Here is a 23,649-nt window from a genome sequence, read left to right on the forward strand (position 1 = left end):
TCAAAAAATCATGGTGGAGTTACAAGTGTCTAAAAATTTTATGACAGATTTCAAATTATTTAAAATTGTTTTTGGCTTTAAGGAGATACTGTAATTCCTGATGAACTTGGGATGCTTTTATTCCAGTTGAAGCAGGACTGAGCAATCTATCTGAAAACTTCAAGCAAGACTAGAGTTTAAAAACAGAATCCCCCAAGGAACCAGCATTTTCTGGGGACTGAAATACTGAGTTTCAGATACCAGCAGTACAGAGGAGAAAAAGCACTGGCAGACTGGGCACTGCTCAGGATGATTTTCATCTTTGTACCCGGAGCACGCAGCCTCTGCTAGCCAGCATTTGATCCTGCGTGCCCAGCCTCAGCAAAATAAAGCACCAAAACTCTGCTGGGCTCTCTAGTGGAATGGTGTTTCATCTCTCTTTTGGAAAATCCTGCCCTCAAGGTAATACCAAGAAAATATTCTTCAGACTGGTAAAAGGCACCAAAACCTGGATGCATGTGAAGAACCAATTAACTTTTGTTTATGCCTCAACAGAGACCGCTGCCATTTTAGAGTCTTTAAGCAGACAACGCCCTCAGAAAATGGAAGGAAGCTCTGGTGGGATTCACCTGGCAGTATGCCTCAATATTGTCCAGGTTTTATGCTACAAATCCATCTTTTGACACAGGTGGTAAATTACTACAGAGTTTTAATGCATGCTATATGCAGGAGGCAGCTGGGACACGTGAGGGGGCAGAGGCCACCGCCATTTTAGGGTCTCTGCATGGACAAGGCCTTGAGAAAATGGCAGGAAGCTCTGGATGTGGGGAGACTTCGCCTGGCAGTCAGTCAGGGGAGAGAAAGCTCCCGCCATTGGGCTGCAGGTGGTGAAACTCTTGCTGCCTGGGAACAATCCTCCCTGACTAGCCAGTGCTCAATGGGACTACGGGAGGAGCCTTAGTGCATAAACGCAGTTAACTGCGCCATGTCCAGGACCCGCTGTCTCAATTTCTAGGAGAGTGGGAGGCTTGTCTGGAGGTTTGGCTCATTCTGCCCTGCTGTTCTGCTTGCCCTGCCTCAGCCACGTGGTCTACCCTGCCTCTCTGTTCCCTTTTTTATCCTCCTTTGGTAGGAACGCATCTTTCTTTACCGATAAACACTTCTCAGATATAATATTTCCCATGCTTGTGCTTTATTTACACCGAGAAATCTGTTCAAATTAATCCCTCAGTTACTCCTTTGCAGTGGAACACGACAATGGCAGGTACTCAATGTGTGAATTCAGAGAAAATATTTTGAAATAAGGTAACATATGATTACATTTTCCTGTACAGCGTTGTTAGTATTTGAGATGACAGTCAGCAAAGAGCTTTCCCTGAGCTGCGGATGAAGAGGGGGAAAAACCAGCTAAGCTGAGCTGTGTGTTGACGTGTATCCAAAGCCTGGCAAAGGGCCTTGTAGTGCAAAGTCCCCTTTAACTGTACTTTGTACTGCAAGAAATTAAGGGTTTTCTAGTCTGAAGGTTGCATTAACGTTAGAGGATGTAAAAGAGCGCAGCTGTTCCCTCCAGGAAGCAAGACCAGTAGGGTTGAGGTCAGGTTCATCTGGGTGTTTTTAAAAGTTGGGACTTGAACTGTGTGCCTGGAAAAGATGATGCACTGCACTGTGTTTATATTCATTCAGCATGAGGGTTCTTCATTAATTTAGGAGTCACTTATGGAAAGTGCCACAATTAGTGCCTGACACAATGCTGCCCTCACTGTGGGCCTGCCATAGAAGGGGAAGGTGCACGTCTTTGTCTGCCACATGTCACTGTCCTCTTTTGAATTGCAACCACAGCATGACAACGATTCAGGAGTGATGATTCAGTCAATGGATACCTCTTAATTTTATTGTAAGATTAAGCTTTTATAACAATTCAGAGTGCTTTTATTGTAAGATTAACCTTTTGTAACGATTCAGAGTGCTTGAGTTGCTGGAGCTGATTATATATTCCATTTTCATTACTTTGCAGGATGAAAGTATAACAACAAATCAGCTTTCACTCATGTAAGCCTACAGGTATCTCTCTGCCAAGAAGAATCTTGCTTTATGACATGTGAATTGAAGTTTGTGTCCTCCCTAAGCACTACTCTATGCTAAGGTGAGAAGATTTGCAGACATTTTTCTTTGGTTTTTTTTCTAGTGCTGTCTTCAAAGCATTTGCTGTTTCTTTGACATTTTTCCGCAAAGTTAGCCTGAAAAATCAAGGAAGTTTTGAAGCAGATGTAAACCAAACAACCTGATTTGGATGTCCTACAGGGGTGGATGGGGCACTGCAATTTCACCCAATTCTTATATTTACTCATATATTTCTGCCACTACGCAGTCTGAAGTCTTAAAAGCATTTTAGTGAATTAGTAAATTAGTGTCAGCTGAATGTTTTCCATTAATGGCAACACTGGGATTTCAGAGGGAAGATTCTTCCTTGTCTCCCTTACTCCCAGTGACAGGGCCATGAGCACAAGTAGTGCTCATGTCAGCTAGGACACTCAAATTAGAAAAGTTGAGAAGGTGGCTGGGTATCTGCATATACAGACAAAAGAATCTTTGCACATTAAAGGAGCAATCATTCTTAGGCTGTCATCTCAGGAGTTCTCCAAATAAGCATGGATTTTTGGTTCTGTTCCTTAGGGATTGGGGGGAGTTGTGTTACTTACAGAGTAGGAAGAAAAATCTTTAACCAGGAAAGAGACTTAGTCTGTCCTGTTTTACCTCAGAAACATTAGGAATAATAAGTTCAATTTTGTCCATCTTTGCTTATTGTCCTTGTCATATATGTGAATTCCTCATCCCTGTGACTGGAGAGCTGAGCATTCAAGGAGCTTTCTCCCTCCTCAGTTTTAAAATTATGTTTTAGCTGTCCAAGTGAGTCTTTCTGCCTTTATTTGTTTAAATTTTCACATTTCAGAGGAAGGAACCAGAGAGACAAAAAATAGTTACTGTATGAGACAAGTAAAGCAAAGCTTCCACAGCTGTAACTTTATAAAGTGCACAATGGAGGAAAGATAAAAATATTCATGTGCAGTATTTCTTCCTTTTTTATTTAACCATGATAACAGTTGAAGTTTTGGGGAAAGGCATAATTGTTTACATTATCCCGTTTGAGCAATGTTGAAAAGGCAGAAACCATTTGAGAAGCAGTCTTGCCCTTCCTGCAGGTGTGGTGCTGCACTCCTCCTGGTTACTGATCAAACTGGTTGCTGCAGGAATGTCTTCAATTTTTTTGAGTGAAAAAATATTAGCAACTTAAGAGATATTTTCAGCCTTTGAAAACCAAGAATAGTGCTGATTTAATAATTTGGGTTGGTTTTTGTTTAGTTTTGTTTTTTGGGTGTTTGTTTGTTTTGTTTTTTGTTGTGGGGGTTTTTTTTTTTTTCCTGCAAAAGATGTTTTTATTAGGTCTTTTTTTTAGCACAGAGAATAAGAAATTTTCTGCCCATCCTCTTGGGGAGAAGGATTAGAGAATATTGGCAGATTGATGGAAGACTGCAAGTCTTCCAATGGAAGATTTCCACAGCAGTCTGTTTTGACAGAAGATAAAATTAAAACCTCTAAGTAGTTCTATTAGCTGTCAGCTCTCAGTCTGACATAGGCTCTCTTTCTGAAAATTGATGGTCTCTTTTCCCACTCTAGTCCAATCATAGAAAATAAGCACATGGAATTGGTATCTTATACTTCTAAGCCAGATAGCAATCCGGACCTTGGAAAGAAAAGAGCAAAAAATCTGTGTATCCTTTTCTGTTTAATACACAAATCATCTGAAGTAAATGTTTATGGAATTTCATGTAGGGTCAAGTTTTGAAATAACAAATTCCAACTATAATGGATACTCCTTAGCATGATTTTGAAGGTTACATAGCTGGATCACTTAGAGCATAATATAGATTTAAATTCTTTTTTAGAAGGATTTTGCATGTGCATTCACCTGCTGTGCTGCTTATTTGTGACCTGTGAGGGAAATCAGCATCCTAACATGAGACGAGGTTTTAAGGCATTACTGTAAGAGTATTGAGTAGCACTAATGGTTATAATTATTTTAAGTGATCTGATGAGTAAAACTCTACTGTCTGAGCAAAGCCTGACCTATCAATATGTGGACTTAAAACAAAAAAAAAAAAAAAAAAAAAAAAAAAAAAAAAGGAGCTGTAGGAGATCTTAAAGCAATTATTTCTCCGAGGAAGCTTCAGGCTGGATTTGCTGGTGTGGAAAACCACAACTCAAAAAAATCCTTCAAGAACACAGGAAAAAAAACCCCTTGGTTTTTTGCTGATTTTTCTTTTAAATAAACACAATGTATCAGTAAAAGAGGGAGATTAGAAAGATATGAAAGGGTTTTTTTTTTTTTTTTTTCTAAGTGGGAGTCCAGCATGAATGGGCAGATGGGTGTCCACTGTCAAGACTGGTTGAAGGAGAATGCCAGACCCCACTGGGCTTCCCTGAGCTGAATTTGTGATTGCCCCTCAGGCAACTGCAATCAAACTGATCCTAATTAATTCAGATATCTGACGTTCACCCTGTTTCAACTGAAGTGAATGAGGGAACTCTCACATGTCAGCAAGATTAAGGAGGCAGGGAAGTGGTGACGGACAGGGCTTTGCTCAGCCACCTCAGCAGCGTGTCCTCAGTCTGCCTGGCTTGCCACACCCTTCCCTTTAGGGCCTGAGCATCTGTGGGTGACTATGCTTTCTGTCTGATCCTCAAACTTTGGATTTATCTGCCAAGTAGATACTTGGTCCCAGTTTTACATAGAGAACGTTTGAAATTGTTTTGTGCAGCCTCTTTTAGGTTAATAAATTGCATACTCAAGACCATTAAATACTGGTAAATAAAATTGCAAGAGATGTTGGTAAAGATACAAAGAAGTGGTTAGAATCCTTTCTCAGGAAAAACTACTTAAGTCTCTTATTTCCACATCAGCTGTTTCAAGAATTCCCAGAAGCATTTTGTGGTAGAACAAAAGCCTAAATAATCTTAATGCCTGCCAACCCCATGTCATTGCTGTAAAATTCATGCCTTGCATCTCTCTCTGCACTCTTCAGATGAATCAGCATGACCTAATAATATTCCTACAAAGCTCAGAGCTCAGTTGTGAGCAGTGTAGCTCTGTATTGTTTAGCTGGCTCTCCAAAGCCAGCTGCTTTTTGCCAGGATGAATCATGTCCATTTTCTGATCTCTCAAGCCTGTCCAGCACAAAATTTTGTAAAACAACTGTCTTGGCCACCTAGCAGCTTTCCTTGGATGTGAAAAAGTGGTCTTTTTTTTCTTTCCCAGACATGTGTGGGTGTGAGTGCGTGTATAAGTGCAAGGGGGAGTACAACACCAAATCCTTCCCCCTGAATGTCTAAACTACTTTGCTCTTGACCTGTTGCATGTCGTCAATCTACTGTATAATTTGCTAAAAACACCCCAAAATTATAGGCATGAAAGAATTAGATTTTAAGCACTGTATATGACCCCTGTAGCAAGTACAGGTTTGACTGGGAATGGTTTTTATTCACTTTGCAGAATTCTCCAGTACCACCCACTACGTGCCCTGGTCACAAATTCCTGGTGTCCTCCTGCTCTGCGCTGCAGTGTCTGGCACAGATCACTGTGCCCAAGAGGCATCAGTACAGTGGGCTGGGGCACAGATCTCAAGTATTTTCAGATATTTTGAAATTCTTTTCTTAGCCAGAGTGAGGCTGAGGAGACCCAGAACCTTGCTAAAGTGTTCTTCAGGCATTGCCAGTCTCCTTGAGAGGACCAGCGATGCCAAATGTGGACCTACAGCTCTGAGCAACACCCAGCCAGAAGCCTGGGGACCACCCAAATTTAGCCATAAGAGAGAAACGTGCAGGACTCTTGAGTTACAGCAAAAAACTGCTCAGTATGTAAAACCCTAACCTGTGTGTTCCTACACTTAAGCAGAAAGTACTTTGTGAGAGGCAGTTTGCTGCCAGTTTCTCATGGAAACTGCAGATAGTCTGGCTCTGGGGCAGTCCCAATTGCTCTGTGCCTGGCACAGAAAATGGTCCTTTGGCTGAGACATGCAGTTACAAATCACACATTCTTTTTTGTCATACATCAACTAAACTAAGCTTGTGAGACAGCTTAAACCTTTGTTTGCCTGCCCTCTTTGCATCTGCTACAAATACAAAGCATAGTACACTCTGCCTGGTATCATGGAATGACCTTGTTTTCTCTCTTTTTCCATCTCTTGCTTATTTACTAAATCATTCCAGCAATATTTTTAGTTACTTCTAAAGAGATTCAAAAGCAGGCATTTCAGTTTTTTTCAGTTCATTGTTGTGGCTTGTTTTATGTAAGTTTAAGCAGATTGCCTCAAGATTAGACAAAGTTCTTCAAAGTGGTGGCACTTTGAAATGTATGCATTGGATTTGGCTAACTTCTTTCTTTTTTCTCATGCTTCTTGGACTGCAAAATGGGTTAAAAAAAAATCACCTGTTTGAGATTTGCAGCATATATGAAAAGGCTCCAGCAGGTGTGAATGAGCATAGCTTCCTGTGCCCCCTGCTAGCCCAATGCCAGCCCTGTCAGTGGCTCCTGGGCAGTGTAATTACTTTCTGGTGAGATTTTGGTCAAGGATGTTTTGAAAATGAGCATCAGCTTCAACTGCTTCTGCTTTCCAGCTGCTCAGGATAAGGTGGGACAGACAGCAATGAGAAATGTTATGAGCAAACATAACAGCTTAGAGCAGGAGAGCATGTTGGGCAGTGGCACAAGAGTGTGCTGCACTGGGTAACATGCTTGCTCGTGCAGGAACCCAGAACTCTTGTAAGAATTACTTTGTGTATATTTTCAGTTTAAAATCTGGAGAGCTTCCGTCTTATTTCTATACAAACAGATTTGACTGTGTGCCTGGGCATGGGTGCATCTGCAGCAGGGAGTAATTTACACAATGTGCACATTTTTAGGGAGAGGTGGATTCTATTTTGGATTAAATAAAACAAAAGAATGAAAAAAGTAAACTTAAAAAAGACCTCTGTGTCTTTTTTTCTTTACAAACGTTGCAAATTTTGAGTATAAAAGTACTTGTGTTTACAAACAGTTGTAAGGAGTACAGAAGCCCAGGAAAGATACTTTTATAGCTACGGTTTGTTTGCTTGGATAGTCTGAAATGAACAGGGAACAAGAGACGGCTTTTAACAGAGGAAATATGTGTGGGAGGATTATGTATATAGTGGCAGTTAAAGAAAAAAAAGTCCTCAATGGCTACTTGGAGTGTCATTTTGAAGTAAAAGACAAATAACAAAAAAAACTCTGACTTTGATAAGGAGAAAAATTGAGTGAGTGGAGTCAGAGGCAGGAGATTTTTACTTTATAGAATGACTGTGGGAATTAGGACCAGAGTAGGTTAATCCATTGATTTAGAACACAGGAATTTGAAAAATGAACAGAAAAGTGCACAAAAATTACCTGGAATAATTGGTTGGTGCTGCTTAAAATTAATCTAATTTTTCTCACATTAGCCTAGATTTAGCTTGGTTATGTAAGTGAAGACATTTTAGTCAGCCTTTACATCTAATGGAATATTGGTTTTTAATGGATTTTCACTTACTAAGAGCTCCCTGCAGAATTCCCAGAGCCTCCTCCCTCTGATTTCTTGGCTGATGAGGCGACCTTTTCTCGACAAGTACCCTGACTCGCAGCCTGATTATCAAAGTAGCTCAGCACTGACAGAGCAAGGCGCTGATGAGGAAGAGCTGCTCGGTTCTACAAGACGCCAGTGACCTGCCTGTTTGCCGCTGGAAAAGCAGCTCACAATTTTAGCAAAGTCTGGTTTTAGCGGTGCGCGTGGTCCTACAGATGTCCCAAATGCAGCAGGCAGAGCTTAAGGATGCCTGGAAGCAGCAGAGAAGGTGCATAGATGGGGGGCTTGAGTTACACTCGCAGCCACCGTAGGGAGCTCCTCTCTGCCGCCAGCACCACTCAGAGTCAGGCTGAATAAACCGAACAAATCTCTACAAATTAAACACTCTCGCAGCATAATTTGACAGACTGACCTCGCACGCAGCCGCTGCAGCGGTAGCCTAGGGAGGGCAGAGCAGCATCAGAAGAAGCAAGGGGAAAGAGAGGAGGCGGGCTGCAGCGGCAGCGAAGTGAAACAGAACTCACTCGGGTGCGGTGGGACGCGCTCCCTTCCTCCGAGCCCGGGAGTCCCTCGGAGCGCCGACCCCGAAGACGCTGTGGAGCTCGGGCACGGGCTGCTAAATATGCAAACCACCCCCTTCCCATGACCGCCTGCATGACTCTCTCCTCCCCCGTCTCACACACACGGTATCTGCATCGCTCCTGATAACGAGCGAGTTTGCTGACTTGGGGCTAGCGGAGCGTACCGAGTGCTGGAACTTCTTGGCTTTCGTTCAAAGCAAATTTAAAGTGATAAAGTGGCATTTGAATCTATATAATAATAACTAAAGACAGGCGTGAGGAGTTGAGTCAGAAGGGGACTTCTAAATGTAAAATGTGTGGTACAAGTCAAGTAATGTCTTCGGTAGATTATTTCTACCTAATGTGAAGCCCACACTATTTGATCTATTTAGAGAGGAATGCCTCAAACAGCTGCAAACAGAAACACTCCAAAACACTGCACCACCAGCACCAAAAAAAAAAAAAAAAAGCCAGAACAAAACCACTCCAAAACGCTCCACCACCAGCACTAAAAAAAAAAGCCAGCTCCTAACCTTTTACATAAAGATCCAAGTGTGATTTAAGTTAGTGGTTTTGGTTGGTTTTGGTGGGTGAGTTTTTTGTTGTCAGTGAAGAAGGATTTGTGCAAACTGTGTCTGTGAGTAATGCACATTTGTAGTTATGGCTGTCACGTTGCTGCTTCTCATCTATAGTTGTGCTTTGATGTTGAGATTTTCTGTTTGTTTTTCTTTCTCCTTTTCATTGTACTTTGGCCTTAGCAAAGTCCATTCAGTGTTGCTCTGCTTTGCTCTCCTCTGAGCATGGGACCAGAATGCACCAGAATTTGAGCAAAGTTTTCTGATGCTGTAGTGCGACATGTACCACACAAATCTGCTCTGAGGCTTTCTTCACTTTGTGTCAATAAACAATTCTGTGTGTTCCCTGCAGGTGCAGGGAGTGGTGCTAATCAAAGCACTCTCCTGGCATGAGGTGATAGATCACACTCTTAATAATTTGCTGCAGGTCAAATAATTTTCATGTAGTACATGTTTTTCCCTGACGTAAACAGCTGAGTTTTCACAAACCAGCAGCCTTTACAGCTAAGAAAAAAAAATTACTAAAAGAACCCCAAAGTGTCTTGTAATTGGGACTGATGTAGACTGAATGGTAAGTCAAATTGCTGAGGCTTACCTTGGTGGTGGCACTTCCCTGCTTTCAGATTTATGCTTTAATGTTCCTTTTCTCCAGAAAGTCACCTTGGAGGTGGTGGTTTTGAGTGCATACCAAAAAAGTAAAGTTTAAAGTGCTCTAATATCATATTTCATCCGTTTTTTATTGTTGACTTGAGATAAAGCAGCCTATATGGGGTAAAACTGTTCCTTCAGTTGCAGAGAAGTGGTCTGAGACGTTCCTCATTTCATTAGCAGAAAACTGAAGGAATGCTTATGGTTCTAAAGCAAATAGAATTTTAAACAAATTTATTTTATAAATGTTTGCAAATTTTGAGCAACTAGCAACTTTATTTTAATTTGGAGCAGAGAGTGGAACACAGCAGCATGTTGTGGGCTCTGGTTCTCAGCCTTCTCAAAGGGAAGCAGAAGGTGTTATTCTCCAGGAGTTTTTTTCAACAGACAAGGTTGGCAAGGTTACCAGTAAAAACATGGTAAAGCATTAGTAAGCACATTGGTAATCTAACCTTTGCTTTCTCTGTGAGCCATTTTATGAGTTAAAACTGTACCTTCACTGCAAGAGTTCCATTCATTCAGTTGGTATGAAACAGAAGTACTCCTCTGTGCTACAATTATACCTTCAATGACTTACAAGGTACTGAAACCCTCTTTTCCCCTTTCCTGTAGGAAATCCTTAATGTAGATCCGGGAGAAAAGATTTCCAGCCTGTGACAGGAGTGTGCTGGGACCACACTTTTCACTTCCTGTTTTGAATGGGTAAATGAGTCCCTGTCCAGTGGAAGTTCCCTCAGGCCATGCATCTTGGGCAGGCGTTATTCCCTCCCCTCACTGCTGCTCTGAGCACCTTAGGGTCTGGCAGGAGTGTGGGTATGTAGACGGTGGGATTTACAGGGACACCTATCACTCAAGCTAAGTACAACTCTTTACATGACCAGGAAGTAGGCTCTCCAAAAGAAAAAGTAATTCTTCCTTTCTGCCAGATTTGGCTCAATGCATGTGAATTATCAAATAAATTCCTCTGCTTTCTAAAATGGGAAGTGATTTGTGCATACAATTTCAAAATAATGAAGTTAGTAGTTCACTGACCTGATCTAACCTTGTTTTCATTTGCTGATGATTTCTTACAGATTAAGCTCTCCCTTTCTGTTGCCCTTTTGGCCTGCAACTGCTGATGACGGCATGAAAAATTGGCTGAACTGCTCAACGAAGCAGTCAGGCTGGGACTGTGTATCCATCTGTTACATGAGGCTCCTTGCCTAAAGCAGGGATGGGAGAGCAGACCAGTCAAGAATCATGATGTATTAAATGAAGCATGTATAAAACCTGGGTGTGAGACATCCTTTCATGTCCAACACCTTTCCCGGGAATGGCAGCAGGGGCTCTTTAATGGCAGGAGCTGCAGTCAGCTGTCTCAGGACTCAGCAGCTGACCTCTTGCCCATTTGTCTTTTGGTCATGGAGCAACATAAAGGTTTCTCATGGTCAGCTGAGCCCCATGGACAGCCCTGTGGGCATATATCTGGCAATTGTGTGGAGTCTCCAAGTCAGTGTTTTATACAGGGAAGTGAGGACATTAACTCAATGGCACATTTCCTTTCTTGGTCAGCATGGGAGCTCTCCTTGTGGTTTGAAAGCCCTAGATAAATGCAGAGGAACTCACATGGATTAAATTTAAATCCAAGATTTAGTTCAGCAGATGTCCCTTTCAGGGAATTCACAGGCTATTAGAGGATCAGTGCACTCCAGGCAGATCTCCTGCCCCGTGACTCCTAAGAGTTGAGGGATCCCTCCCCCTATTGACTAGTGGCCAGAACATCCCCACCTCTTCTGTCCCAGCTGCTGCTCCACCTTGTGCCTGGGAACTGACAGTTAAGCAGAACGTTTGAAACAAAATGTAGTATCTCATGAAGTGGCTTGTGTTCTGTTGCAGGGCTCTGTGGTGAGATAGTTCGTTTACTGCATGTGCCAGGAGAAACAGCCACGATTCTTGACATCATTCTTTGGGAACAGTAAGAGGCTGGCTCCCTAGAGGTGAAATGGGAGTAAGCACATTGCCACAGTGCAGCTTTTTCCCTGCTGGTAAGGAAATTCCAACCATTTTTTATGGTGAGTCAACTTTTGCATTTCACAAAACACGGCCATCTTATCAAGACTGGTAACCTGCTGTTAGTGCACCTACTTGTGTGTTCAAGCGAATAAATCCACTCAAGTCAGAAGCTTCACTGTAAAACTTAGATCTAGTCATGTTGTTCACTTCCTAAGTAATTTCCTCACCTACCTCTGCCTTGTTTGCTATTTTTTTAAATTACAGTGCTATGCTGCTGTTAGAGACTTGAGCGAACTTACATTTAGTATAAGATAAAGGAAGTGAATAATTACAAATTTCATCATTTTTATGTCACTTAAGGAGGGATATTAGGCCTGCAAAATGCTAGACCTGCAAATGCAGCAAAGGCACTTGGTTTTTTATGTTTATATGTAATAGAGCAATTTACCTTCTCTTTTAGCAAGCAGTAAATTCAGCCAGAAAAGTACACCTTTAGAAAGACCTAATGCTGGACTTTTGCAGCTTAAGTTTGCAAACACTTTTGACCAAAGAAATGCTGGGAGGAATATTGAAAGTACCAGGTATTTAATTTTTTAAAAGTTGACACATTTAAAGTTTATTGGGAATTAATGTTTCTGTTGCCTTTTTTTTTTCTAATTTGAAATATAAAAAAAAAAGGTTAGTGTATTTGAAAACATCATCTGTGTCAATATAAGGATGTTTCTATATGTGCAGCTTGCTCTGCTCGTGCATAGTCCATTACGTTTTTGTGCTATTTTGTTAAAAATATATAGGAGAGTCACAGATACATTTAAAATAAATTATCCATTCTTAATCAAATATCCTTCCAGTATTACTCTAACTCTAGTAAAAGACCATGCTTAATTGATCAATGAGATCATTACAGGAGCAATAATGAGATTTGCTTTTGAAGCAGAGCAGCTTAGAGAAGCAATCAACTACAGACAAGCCTGCAATTTTGCGGTTTTAAGTTTAGCTTCTAACTTTTTTTTCCCTCTGCTCCTGGCAGCAGGGAGCTTTTATGTGTACTGTGGAAAGCATCAGCTGAAAGATGCATCTTCAAGTTACTACATGGAGAGCCATAAGGAGCTGTCTGTTAGACACTTCTTCATGTTCAGAAGTGGTCTCTTAGCTTTATTCCTAAGTAGGAAGGTTCACAGTTACAGGTGAAATACCCTGATCTCAAGTCCAGTGAAGCTGGCATAAGGACTCGTGGGCTCTCATCCCAGGGGCTGGTTTTGCCGTTGGGAATTTGGGCAGGATCATAATGACACATTCAGTTGGAGCATTTGGAGATGGCTTTTCTAGAGTGTTTGACTCAGCATTTCATATATGTAATGCTCAGTCCTGAGCTAGCTGGCAGACTATTTGCTTGATCTTAGCACTTCTATTTATGAGAAACTGGCCAAGGCTTAAGAAGCCAGTTTCCCTGTAGAATGCATTTATCCCACTAGTTTTTCTGCCTTAGCAGAGGACACGCTTCCCAGCTCACAGGGAGTTACGTGTATACCTGACAATTAAGTAAAAATTCTTGATGACTAGCCAGAGAACTCATCTATTCAGAAGAGGCAGTTCAGCACAGAGACACTAAATGGAGGTTCTTGGTGTGTCAGCTGATGGCTGACCCCTGCCTGTTTGAGGTCCCTATACTGAAGCTTTGTTTTCTATTACATCCTGCAGAAACTTGTCGTGGAAATGAAAAACCACATGGCCGAGTCAGAGCCGATCAGCTGCTTTTCTAATTTCAATTAACGTTTTGTTATCTCTGTTTAAAAGGGACGGAAAAGTTAAGAAATAAATAGCTCTACAAGTTGCAGAAGATAAGAGAGCTTTGTTCCTCGTTTTGTTCATGAGGTCAAAGTATTGAAAGTTGGGGATGCTGTCTGCTTACTTGGATAGATAAATCATGAGGTTTCACCCCCTTGTGGGCCCTTGCAATTGTATCACATTGCATGAACAACTACGTAAAGGAATCAGATGTGCTTTATGAGCAGGAGAATAATCTGTGATTCACAGAAGTAGGTCAATGCAATTAGTGAAATGTTAAGACTCATAATGTAATGTAACATGTGCTGTCTGCCTGATTCCATCCACATCAGTTTCAGCAGGGATAACATTAGACAAATGTGTTACTTAACAAGCAAATAAAAGCTTTTAAAGGGGAATCTTCTTAAAAACATGCAGCCCCTTCATCTCATGTACAAGTACTGGATGGTCCCACTCGGAGGCCCCCAGGGAGCCCTGAGCAGGCACAGGACCTGTTTATAGATACACACTTGGAGGGCTGAAGCAGGAGAAATCATTCACTTCAGCACTGTGATATTTGAGCCTTCTTAAAAAAATCCAGTTCTTTCATGCCATCCTTTGTGATTCCACAAAACTAATCATTAGATGTCACAATTGATTTCAAGGAAACGAAAATGGATTAAGAAGAACGTGGTTTAAAAAATTGGTTGGGTTTGGTTGTTTTTGGTTGGTTGGTTTGGTTCTGTTTGTGATTTATTTATTTTTTTTTTTTAGTTCTTTTGGGGGGAATCTTTGTGGGGGGGTTTGTTGGTTTGTTGTTGTTGGTTGGTTTTTGGGTTTTTTTTTCTTTTCTGAGTTATTTATTTTTTTTTTTTAGTTCTTTTGGGGGAAATCTTTGTGGGGGGGGGGGTTGTTGGTTTGTTGTTGTTGGTTGGTCTTTGGGTTTTTTTTTCTTTTCTGAGTTATTGCTGTAGGAGAAGTCTTCTGTTCCCAGAAGTATGTGAGGCTGATCTGTCAAAGTGAGTGGGACAAAGGGGTCAATGTCTAAGCCTTAATGCTGTTGCCCTATGGCTCCAGCAGTGACTTTGCAGCACCAACTGCTTTAATCACAATAGAAACCAGTACTGGTAAATCCAACATAAATTCACTAAGGGAATGCTTGTGAATGCAGAGCCAGCCCACCTCTGAAACTCACTGTGTCCCCAGTGTATTGGTACGGTGAAGAAGGTTAGAGGAAGTGTAATATATATTAAAAACACTATTTAAAATACCAGATGCCAAATTAACTTGTCTAGCTAAAACACTGGTTTCTTTTGATTAAGGAGAAATTTTCAGGAAGAATTAATGCCAATAGACGGAGGTTGTTCTTGGAACTTATTGCAGAGACAAGAGGAAGAAGGAGTAAATCTTTGTGCAGAAACAAAGTTGAACTCAAAAAACAGGGAAGCTGGAGTGTAGAAGTCATTACAAGATTAACAGAATAGAAAATTGCCATGAATTTATGAGCAAGAAAATTATTTACTTGTTCTTTTGTGCTTAAGGAGAAAGGAACTCTGCATGTTCAGCTTCTCAAAATAAAAATAATCTCACATTTGGATTGCTAGCTGTTCTTCTCCTCCCTGAATTAAACAATAGTCTGAGGTGTTTAAGCAGACGTTACTTAGGTGTTCTTTGTCCAAATTTCTACTGGCAGTGGAAAAAGCAAAGTAGGTAGGTTAGAGCAATTTAGTCTCCTCTGTTCTTTGCTCCTTTCATCTCTGGGGTGGTTTCTGAAGCTCTTACACAAGTGCAGCTCCACCCTTGTGCTGCCAGATGATGTGACTGTGCTGTGCGTGAGCCACACGCAGCACGAGGTGACACTTCTGTCTAGCTGGGGCTCTCAGGGACTTCAGCTGACATGTGCTGCCCTGACCCACAGTGCAATCCTTGGCCTCAGCCTTTCCTTCACATCCTTTTCTGGGGGGATGCTGTGTTCAGACCTGCAGGCGTGTCTTCAAGGGTGCTTGCTTCCAGTGCCTTGAAGCTCAGGGTTCAATCCCCAGGTAAGTGTGTGTGGTAGACAGCTGCAGTCCTAGTTTGCCCATAGAAAGCAAAGAAGCACAGAGCTAGGGGCAGAGACCTGGAGGCCATTATTGCTAAAGTTAGTTATAAATATTTTACTTTTTTATCTCTGTCTTGTGATTCTCTGCAGCAGTTGCAGGCCCAGAGAACAAAGCAGTCTTTTGTTTAGTGGTTCAAAGTGCAGCAGAAGGGAATGGGAGTTAACATTTGGTTGATGTTAGACAGATGTAAACTATGAAATTCATTAAAAATTAACAACAACCGGGCACAATAAGAATGAGAATCAGTTGGGGTAATTTCTTCAGAGAGAGAAACAGGGATTGCCTTTGGCTTTTTCTCAGGTGCCAGAGTGCTTAAAATAGCCATGACAGCATGTTCTGGAAGGGTGATCTGGATCAAAATGCAGTTTTCAGCAGCAGTTGTGCTCTGTGCTCCAGCTCTGCTAGCCAGACCTGATGGTCAGTATGAAAGAGCAGAGCAAAACTGCACTGTCTCTTCACATTGCTTCTGTAGAGACAAAATGGAAAACATACTGTCTTTTCCAGTAATGTACTCATTTTAGCTTTGGGGAGATCTTTGGAGGTGGTATTATGTGCCTGAGACATTGGGTAGACAAGATGTGTCCATCAGCAACAAGCAACCAGAGGCATTTACTCATAATGGTGCAGTTTCCAAAGTGGCAGAGATGGCACTGAGCAAAGTGTCATAGCTGGAGGAAGTCTCTTCAGGGTAAAACGAACTAATATAAAACCAGCTGAATTTCTGTTTTCTGCCAGTGCAAAATTATTCATCAGCTTCAGTGATTTGAGATTTATTCATATGGAGACCAGAGCTTACTCTGTCAGGACTCCTGGATTTGCCCTCTTTTCTTCTCAACATAAGAGAAAATAATGTAAAATGCTTACCAGAGATGGGACTTTCAAGGTTAACATCAATACTTTTATTGCTTCATCAAGGGAAGCCTGAAATAATCAAGATTCCTGTCTGGTGAGTTGTTCCTAAGAGGTTTCTGGTTTTGTGTTCTTGGTACTCTGTCAATCATGATATTGTGAAAACATTTATTTCTGCCCGCCCTTCTCTTTCCAGTGTTCTTTTCAGGAGATACAGGTGGCATAACAGTCTCTGAGAGATATTAAGGCTTTCAAACAACCACTGTTCCTTGAATTATTTGCTCTTGTCCTTTTCTGCAGACTTTCAGGAGTTAAAATTAGTAGAGAGCCTCCAAGTTTTGATAGATGCTGCCATATAACTGACTTCATCCATCCAGCAAATGCTCACTGCGACACTGTAAAGGGTCTACACATATTTTGTCATTATATTTATAGAACTTTGTGTTGTTGTTGATTTAAAAATATAGAAAGTCTTAGTGATAAACTGCAGTGGTATTTGCAGAGCAGTTCCCTCTTCCTGCTTGCTGTAAGTAGCATTAAATGACTTAGGATGAGAGTAGTATGATTGCATTTCAGCAGAAAAGTTTCTGTGTTTGAGTGCAAGTGCTTTGCTAGCAGAATGAAAAACAACAAAAATTGGGAGTGCACTGAGTAGAAGGCCAAGCTCTGTCCTATTGTAGGCTTTGATATTTTTGTTATTGTCTGATGCAGAAAGGAAAAAATTTTTGGATGCTAAAGTAAAATACTTGTTTTGAACATATTTTAGACTATTCTGCCTACCCTCATAAAACTGTAGGAAGACATAAGTTGCGTGAACTACAAGTTTTTGATGTTTATCCAAAATACTTGCTGCAATCTTAAAGCTTTTGCAACATCATCTTTATCAGTAAGTGTTTTTATTAGCAAATGTAGATAATTTTTTTCCACGAGTTTTAAGTACCTGTGTAAGTTGTCCTTTTCTCCATGATGTTTTTTTTTTATTTTACTGTTTTTATAAATAAGATTATTTCTTACCTGCAAATTGTTCTGATGATGTGACCTATGTAGTGATATTTTACTGCTGGCACATCATTTGTCACATTTTATGCCAAGTATCAAAATTGTTAGTGTACAGCAGCCCATGAGCAATAGAGAGTCCCCCCAGTACATACTGTTAAATAATCACTGCACTTCTGCAAGGGTGCAATGAGAATCTGATAAGAGGTAAACTGAGACAGGAAAGTGAGGCAAGATAATGTATCCATAGGGTTTTTTTCCGTTGTGGAGCTTTTCTGGGAGTCATGGTGAAATTATTCACTTGTCCAGACAATGCTCCCTTTTGTTTCCACTGATTCAGAGAAAGAGAGGAGCAGCCTGAAGGATCTGGCTGGGTTGTTGGGGTGGGGTTGAATGTCAGATGTAGGTCTGCATCAGCCTGCTTTTGTACCTAAAGGTAAAGCAAGGTATTGGTGCAACCCCAGACATTACACTGTCAGTCTGACAGGTTGCCTGCAGGCAGTTCTTGCCTTTTTACCAATTTCATGACCTGACTGAATGAGTGATCAGGGAGGTTTTGCTCATCCAGATAGTCTCCTGAATTTCTTAGAAGTAACCCAAGCCAACCTTGTCTCACAGCCATCTCCCTGCTGATCTACACATAGCAAGGGCTGCTGCTTTTCCCTCACGCAGCAGTGGCAGCAGCTCAGACAGATCCCTCCTGGAACGGGGTGGGTGGAGTTGCAGAGTCACAGTGAAAGCTGAGGCATTTGAGAGACGACCCTGGCCTGTGTGCAGGCAGGGTTGTAGGCTTGTTGTATGCCTGAGAGAGAGACCCAGAGCTCAGGTACTGCTGCCTCCTTTCAGATGACATTTCCCTCTTATCTTGTCCTCCACTGCTGTGTTTCCCAACAGGAGAGGATGCTGTCACACTTCCTTCTGTGCCTTGTGTGAAAAGTGTAGAGTCTTCTCAAGTGATGAACACTCTCTCTTTATCATTGCAAAATATGTGCAGAAAACGTTACAGAACGTGTTCACCACACTGTGTACATCTCCTCCTCCATATTAAAATACTCCCTGCTGAGTATTGTCTGTTTTGAAATTTCTACTTTTGATAAGATTTTGCTGAACTTACTAAGTCCCTTTCACTTTTTAAACTCTGCCTGTGCACAGGCTTCCAGTAATACACTGCTGTTGTTCCTCTAAAGAAATAGCAAAATCACTGGAGAGTTCTGACTTTTTAACCACAATATTAAAGAAATGGAAGTATCTTTGTGTTCTTGATGTATCATACTTTGCAAATTTTTCAAAGGTGATGAGTTATTAGCTGAAGTAGAGGAAATAGCTGAAATTAAAAATATGAATTCATTTCAGAAAGTTGCTATAAAAGTGAGAGGAGCTTTGTTGTTTGCCTAGACCTTGTACTGCTGATCTCTTACCATAATCAAGCATTACTCTGATGACAAAGGAGATGAGAAGAGTCCACAGATTATGAAATTCAGCTAGTGAGGTAAGGATCCCTCTTTTCTGAGTTGTCTGTGGAGGTTTCTATCCCCAGTAGAAGCTGAAAAGTGACATTTCTCTTTCCAGCCTGAGATGGATCAGTTAGCTTCTGATAAAAAGTCCTTCAAGGATCCTACTCGAGACACAGTGCAGTGCTCTGGAATAAAAGTACGGTAAGAGTTTACCTGGAAGTGGCTGTACACGCATTTAGTGTTTGAAAGGAAGATAACATTTTGTCACCTTCAGAAATTCATTTGTTGATTTAGTTACTCAGTGGCTCAGGAATGCATTTATTTGCATTCTTAGCGGGGAAAATTAAGGGAACATATTTTAGTTCACATTGTCTAAGTGTAGCACAGTTTATTACTTTCTCACAAGATTTATTTTGCATAGATCCTTCTACTCCTGAGTAGAGAACTGAACTGAAAGCCATCACAGGCAATGCAAGGATTATTTCTTTTAGCATAGCAAGTTACTGGATGGAGGATTTGGCCTTTGTGTGACTTTGGTTACGAACACTTTAGCTGACCACTAAAGCAGATGACATGTTTGTTCCATTGCTGAAGCTTTGACCTCATTTTGTCGTGTTATCCCCAACTAGAGGGTAATTGATTGGAAATATTTGGAGTTACTTGTACCCAATGAAAACTACAGACCATCCAAAAATGATGTGACTTGTGCAGGAAGGTAGCAGTAATAAAATGACTTTTATAGTGTTGTTGCTGCAGGTTATGGTGTTGTTGATAGAGTAGTTAGGCTGGAAGGGATCTCTTGAGATCTACGAGTCAAGTCTGTCTGCTTAAGCAGGGGCAGCTCAGGCCTATGTCCAGTTGGATTTTTAATAGCTCCACAACCTGTTTCTGTGTTTTACCACCTTCAGAGTGTAAATGGTGTATCCTTGATGGAATACTGAACATGGAATTTCATGTGCTTTGCTGTATATCCACTGTTTCTTCTCCAAGGTAACCAGTCCCAGCTCTTTCATCCTTTCCACGCATGACAGATGTTCCAGTCCCTTAGATGCTTTTGCAACCTTGGCCTGGTCCTGCTCCAGTAAGTCCATGTCTTTCTCAGACTGGCTTGCCCAGAACTGTGACTGGAGCTGGTGAAGGCACACTCACACTCACTGGAAGCAACAATCTTAAACTGTTTGTGGACTTGTGCAAAGTTGGAATACCTAAGTAAATTATGCCAATGTTGGACTTATTCTAGGAGGGTGTTGTATAATCTCGTTTTCTGTGGCACTTGATATGAGCTCTCAACACTCAGCATGAGACTTTCAAATGCTACACAACAGAAATGTGGAAACAATATAGCCTCATCATGATTAAGTTGGATTTAAACCACTTATTCCTACATTACATCCTTGCAGTGCCAAATGGTGATGTTAATCTTTCATAAATAAAATACAGAAGACAGTTCATCAATGTTAAAATCACTGGCATTATGACTCATAGCTTTTTTTTCTCCTCTTCCCTGTTGGGGCACAGTCCTGAAAGTGGCCTTTTCTCTTGATTTGAAATGGGTGACTCTCTTCCCAGTCACAGGATGGGACAGTTATTTAGTGAGTCCTGAATCACTCTCTGATTACAAAATAGTGAGAGCAGGAGCCTGAAAACAAATTTTCATATTATTATGGACGATACACATGAGGAAATGTGATTCTCATCTTATGAGTCCTGTATATGTTCAGCCTGATGAAAGTTCATCAAAGTGGTGTCATAAATAGATTTACCAGAAGAAACATTTTAACTTATTTCTAGAGATAAATATTGATCAAGCAAAGAGATCAAAGAGTGCTGAGTAAGTAATCCAGCTATGTTAGACCTCTATGCCTCAGAGAATTATTGGAAATTGATATTTAAATAAAAATTTCTTCGAATAGAACATAGATTAAAAAAAAAAAAAAAGAAACTTAAAAAATCCCTCCTAACTCAATGGAAGGTATCAGTAATTTGGTGAGTCCAAATGTTTGTTTATCCTCATTCCAGAAGAATAGTTTTCCTCTTGCAGAAGTTAAGGACCTGCCAAATTGGCTTATCTAGCTTCAGGTGTTCAGAGTAAGACCAGTTCTTTCAGACTGTGTTTTCCAATACTTCCCATCTGGCGTTTACTACACCGTTCCTACCTCCCACTACTGACATATCACTCCAACATGGTAGGTAGGGCTTTAATCAACATGCCAAATATGCCAGGCCCCTTGGAGAGTCAGGATGTGAGCTGGTGTCCCTCTAGGGCAAGCTGGCAGCACTCAGGCACTGCAGTGTGCTCCTCACATGGACAGGGACATATCTGCTACAAGAGGTTTTCCTCCACATGATCTCAGCTTACACGCTTGGGGTTTTCAATGGTCTGACGGGTTGGATTAAGGTAATTTCTCTCAGGTAAGCAATGCAGGTAAATGCAGCTTCTGGGGCCTGGTGCTGGCACTGAACAACAGAGTAGTAGTGAAGAAGTTACAAGAAATGGAGCATTTATGTCAGGACCACTTTCCAGGAATGAACAGAAATGAGACCCTGACCAAGACACAGACTTATCAGGGAGGATGTGAAACACTGTGGACTTCAGCTGCTTCTATGTAAAAGACAGAGGAACACCTAAAACATAAGACACTGTAAGCTGATTTGAGACTAATATTTCTGCTTTGAATACTTGTGTTCTGGGTAAATTTTACTTGGCTTGTTGAAAACCAGCCAGTCATTTGGAGTTCCAACCATTCCCGATTGGCAGGAGAGTACTCGCCAGACTAAAGCCAGGTCTGTGGGGCTGGTCAGTTTGACTGGCAGGAGATGTCCTGCCTGACAAAGGCAGTGGGATGCCTTTGGGAGTGCCTAGGTGTGGTTGGATGTTCTCTGTACACAGGCAGGGCTTTAGGACTCCAAAAAACAGTTTATGCATTTAGAAATAATTCAACCATCAAAAGCTGCCATCATATAAGTGAACAAGATAATAATGTGAGAGGAGATATAAATCTACTCTCAATTAAAAGGGGGAAATTGTCATTCTGTAGGCAGCAAGCTATTCCATATCTGCCTCTTTTAACTCCTGGCGAATGTTCTTTGAAAGAATTATTGGCAGCCAGCATCAAGAGCGGGGATACTGTGCTCTGGGTGAAGCTCAGCTCTGAGTGCAGCTTCTACAGCTTGGGTATGAATAAAGAATGGTTTCAAAAGAGCTGCAAGACAGGCTTCTGTCAATCATTGACACCTTTGTCACCAATTATTCACAAAAGTAGAGAAAGGTTATTGTCATTGTGCCACTGCCAAATAATGTTTATAAATCACAGAAGAAGAGAACATGACAGGTTATCAAGGAACGAGTGTAAGGAATATTGGATAAACCTATACATAATTAAATCCAAGATAAAAAAAAAAAAAGTTGTTATAGGTGCACTTAATCAGGAAGGCTGAGGTAAATTACTCCTTGGAATATGTCCATGGCAACTGGGACAAAAGTTAATATAAAAAGAGAAAAGCAGTTTTCCAACCCACATCTTTGCAAGTACCTTCTGCAGGGGGAAAGATATATGCATATTTTTGTAGGGTTGAATCTTAACAACTTCTTTTCCTCATTGGTGATGTTATAATCCTATTTGTCTGAAATTAATGTTTCTAATTATTGATTCATGGAGCTACATCTCAAATTCATCATGGCTAAGTGTTTTACTGAATCTAGATGTAAATGAAAAGCTTGATAGAATAAACTGTAAATAACTTCCTTTAAAATCACCCTCATTAGGAAAGTTATGCTTGAGTGAATGATTCCATTTTCCACAAACATCCACTCATATTTACGAGTTGTGTGGAAAATTAAATCATTATTGCACAGCCACAAAAGGACCTCTAACTAACCTCTAACCAAAAGTTAGTGGCCTAACTTTTCCACATATCCAGCATGTTGTAATGTCTGCACTCATTAATTTAGTGTTTCATGCTTAGTTTCAGTTTCCAGAATACTTCACTGCACTGAAGATGCTTCTGCTTTCAGCTCTGAGGAGACTGAGGTCTTCTGCTGGGAAGTGCTTGTGCACTGGCTAAAGGTGGTGCTAAGGATGCATTTGTGGATGGCACTTGTCCCCTTGTCACAGGTTGTGAAAGCAGGGCTTTTAGGCACTCAGGAAAGGCCCCCTGGCCTGTACAATTGATCACACTGCATTGGATGGTCTGGTAAACTCATTCATGGCATTGGTTTACATGTGCTGCATCTCTTAAAAATCATGCTGTTTTCCATTCTTACTGTGTGTGGCTAATACAAAATATCCTGAGTGCCTGCTATCTTTTGAACATCAACACAATATATTCCATAAGAAGCACATAAAATAACTATGCAATGAAACAATTAATTGATTTTATAATGAAGCATGAAATCAAATAGACTTTGAGACAGAGTTGAGAGAAGCTGGTGTCTGATCTGATTAAGATCAATGTTATTTTCCGCTTGTTAGAGCCCAGGGGCCACTGGTGAAGTCATTTGGTCTTAGCTTAGCAGTCATAGAGCAGTTTGACAGGTTTGACTTAGTGGTACATGAGTGACAGCTCAGTCTTAGTAGGGTCATCAGTGCAACATGGATGTGGTTGCTTTGATGTGGCCAGATTTATATCATGGGGAGGAAAATGGGACCACAAATAATTCAATGGGTTCTGTACCTTTTGATCACATAAGAAGTTTTCCCTGAGCTGGAGTGGGGAATTCATTGTCCCTTTGAGGTTAAACTTTGCAGAAATGTTAGACATCAATAGAGTCATGAATTTCTTGGGTTTAAATCATTACTGTGAACAGCAGGTCCAAAGAAATTCAAGATGCTCAGCTGCTTTTGCTCTGTGGCGTGGCTTGGTTTTGGTGCTCTCCATGGTGCTTTCCATGCAATCACCAACCTGGGAAAGATGAATTTAAGAGGGCAAGACTTCTCTGTCAGGGGGACGTTTTGCATCCACCTAGTTCCCCATAGACTTATGTTTGCACAATTAGGATATAGTTGATAAATATCTTTAAAAGACTTCTTTGATTTGTAGCCCAATAGGGACATCTCAGCTCCAGCAAACTGCGATCATATAATTGAGTAGTG

At 41.0% G+C, this 23,649-nt stretch overlaps 2 protein-coding genes across 9 annotated transcripts in view; one reads left to right on the forward strand and one right to left on the reverse strand.

Annotated features, from left to right (window-relative positions):
• The window catches only part of HPGDS (hematopoietic prostaglandin D synthase), a 29,540-nt gene extending 21,252 nt beyond the window's left edge, over positions 1–8,288 (reverse strand). Inside the window, exon 1 of one of the 4 annotated variants that reach the window (XM_041424461.1) lies at positions 8,138–8,288. The gene's annotated coding sequence lies outside the window, so the exon portion shown is untranslated. Of the gene's footprint in view, positions 1–8,025 lie in introns of all 4 variants that reach the window. The other 3 variants (XM_041424458.1, XM_041424459.1, XM_041424460.1) reach the window with 3 other exon arrangements.
• The window catches only part of LOC121346552 (melanopsin-like), a 94,550-nt gene that overhangs the window by 20,073 nt on the left and 50,828 nt on the right, over positions 1–23,649 (forward strand). The window contains exons 1-4 of one of the 5 annotated variants that reach the window (XM_041424451.1): positions 14,177–16,203; positions 18,456–18,591; positions 18,672–18,757; positions 19,465–19,546. The gene's annotated coding sequence lies outside the window, so the exon portion shown is untranslated. Of the gene's footprint in view, positions 1–126; positions 442–534; positions 671–1,993; positions 2,123–14,176; positions 16,204–18,455; positions 18,592–18,671; positions 18,758–19,464; positions 19,547–23,649 lie in introns of those variants that run through there. The other 4 variants (XM_041424453.1, XM_041424454.1, XM_041424452.1 and 1 more) reach the window with 4 other exon arrangements.

The sequence above is a fragment of the Onychostruthus taczanowskii genome, unplaced genomic scaffold (genome assembly GCF_017590055.1).
Source record: "Onychostruthus taczanowskii isolate IOZ18803 unplaced genomic scaffold, ASM1759005v1 scaffold82, whole genome shotgun sequence".
Lineage (NCBI taxonomy): Eukaryota > Metazoa > Chordata > Aves > Passeriformes > Passeridae > Onychostruthus > Onychostruthus taczanowskii.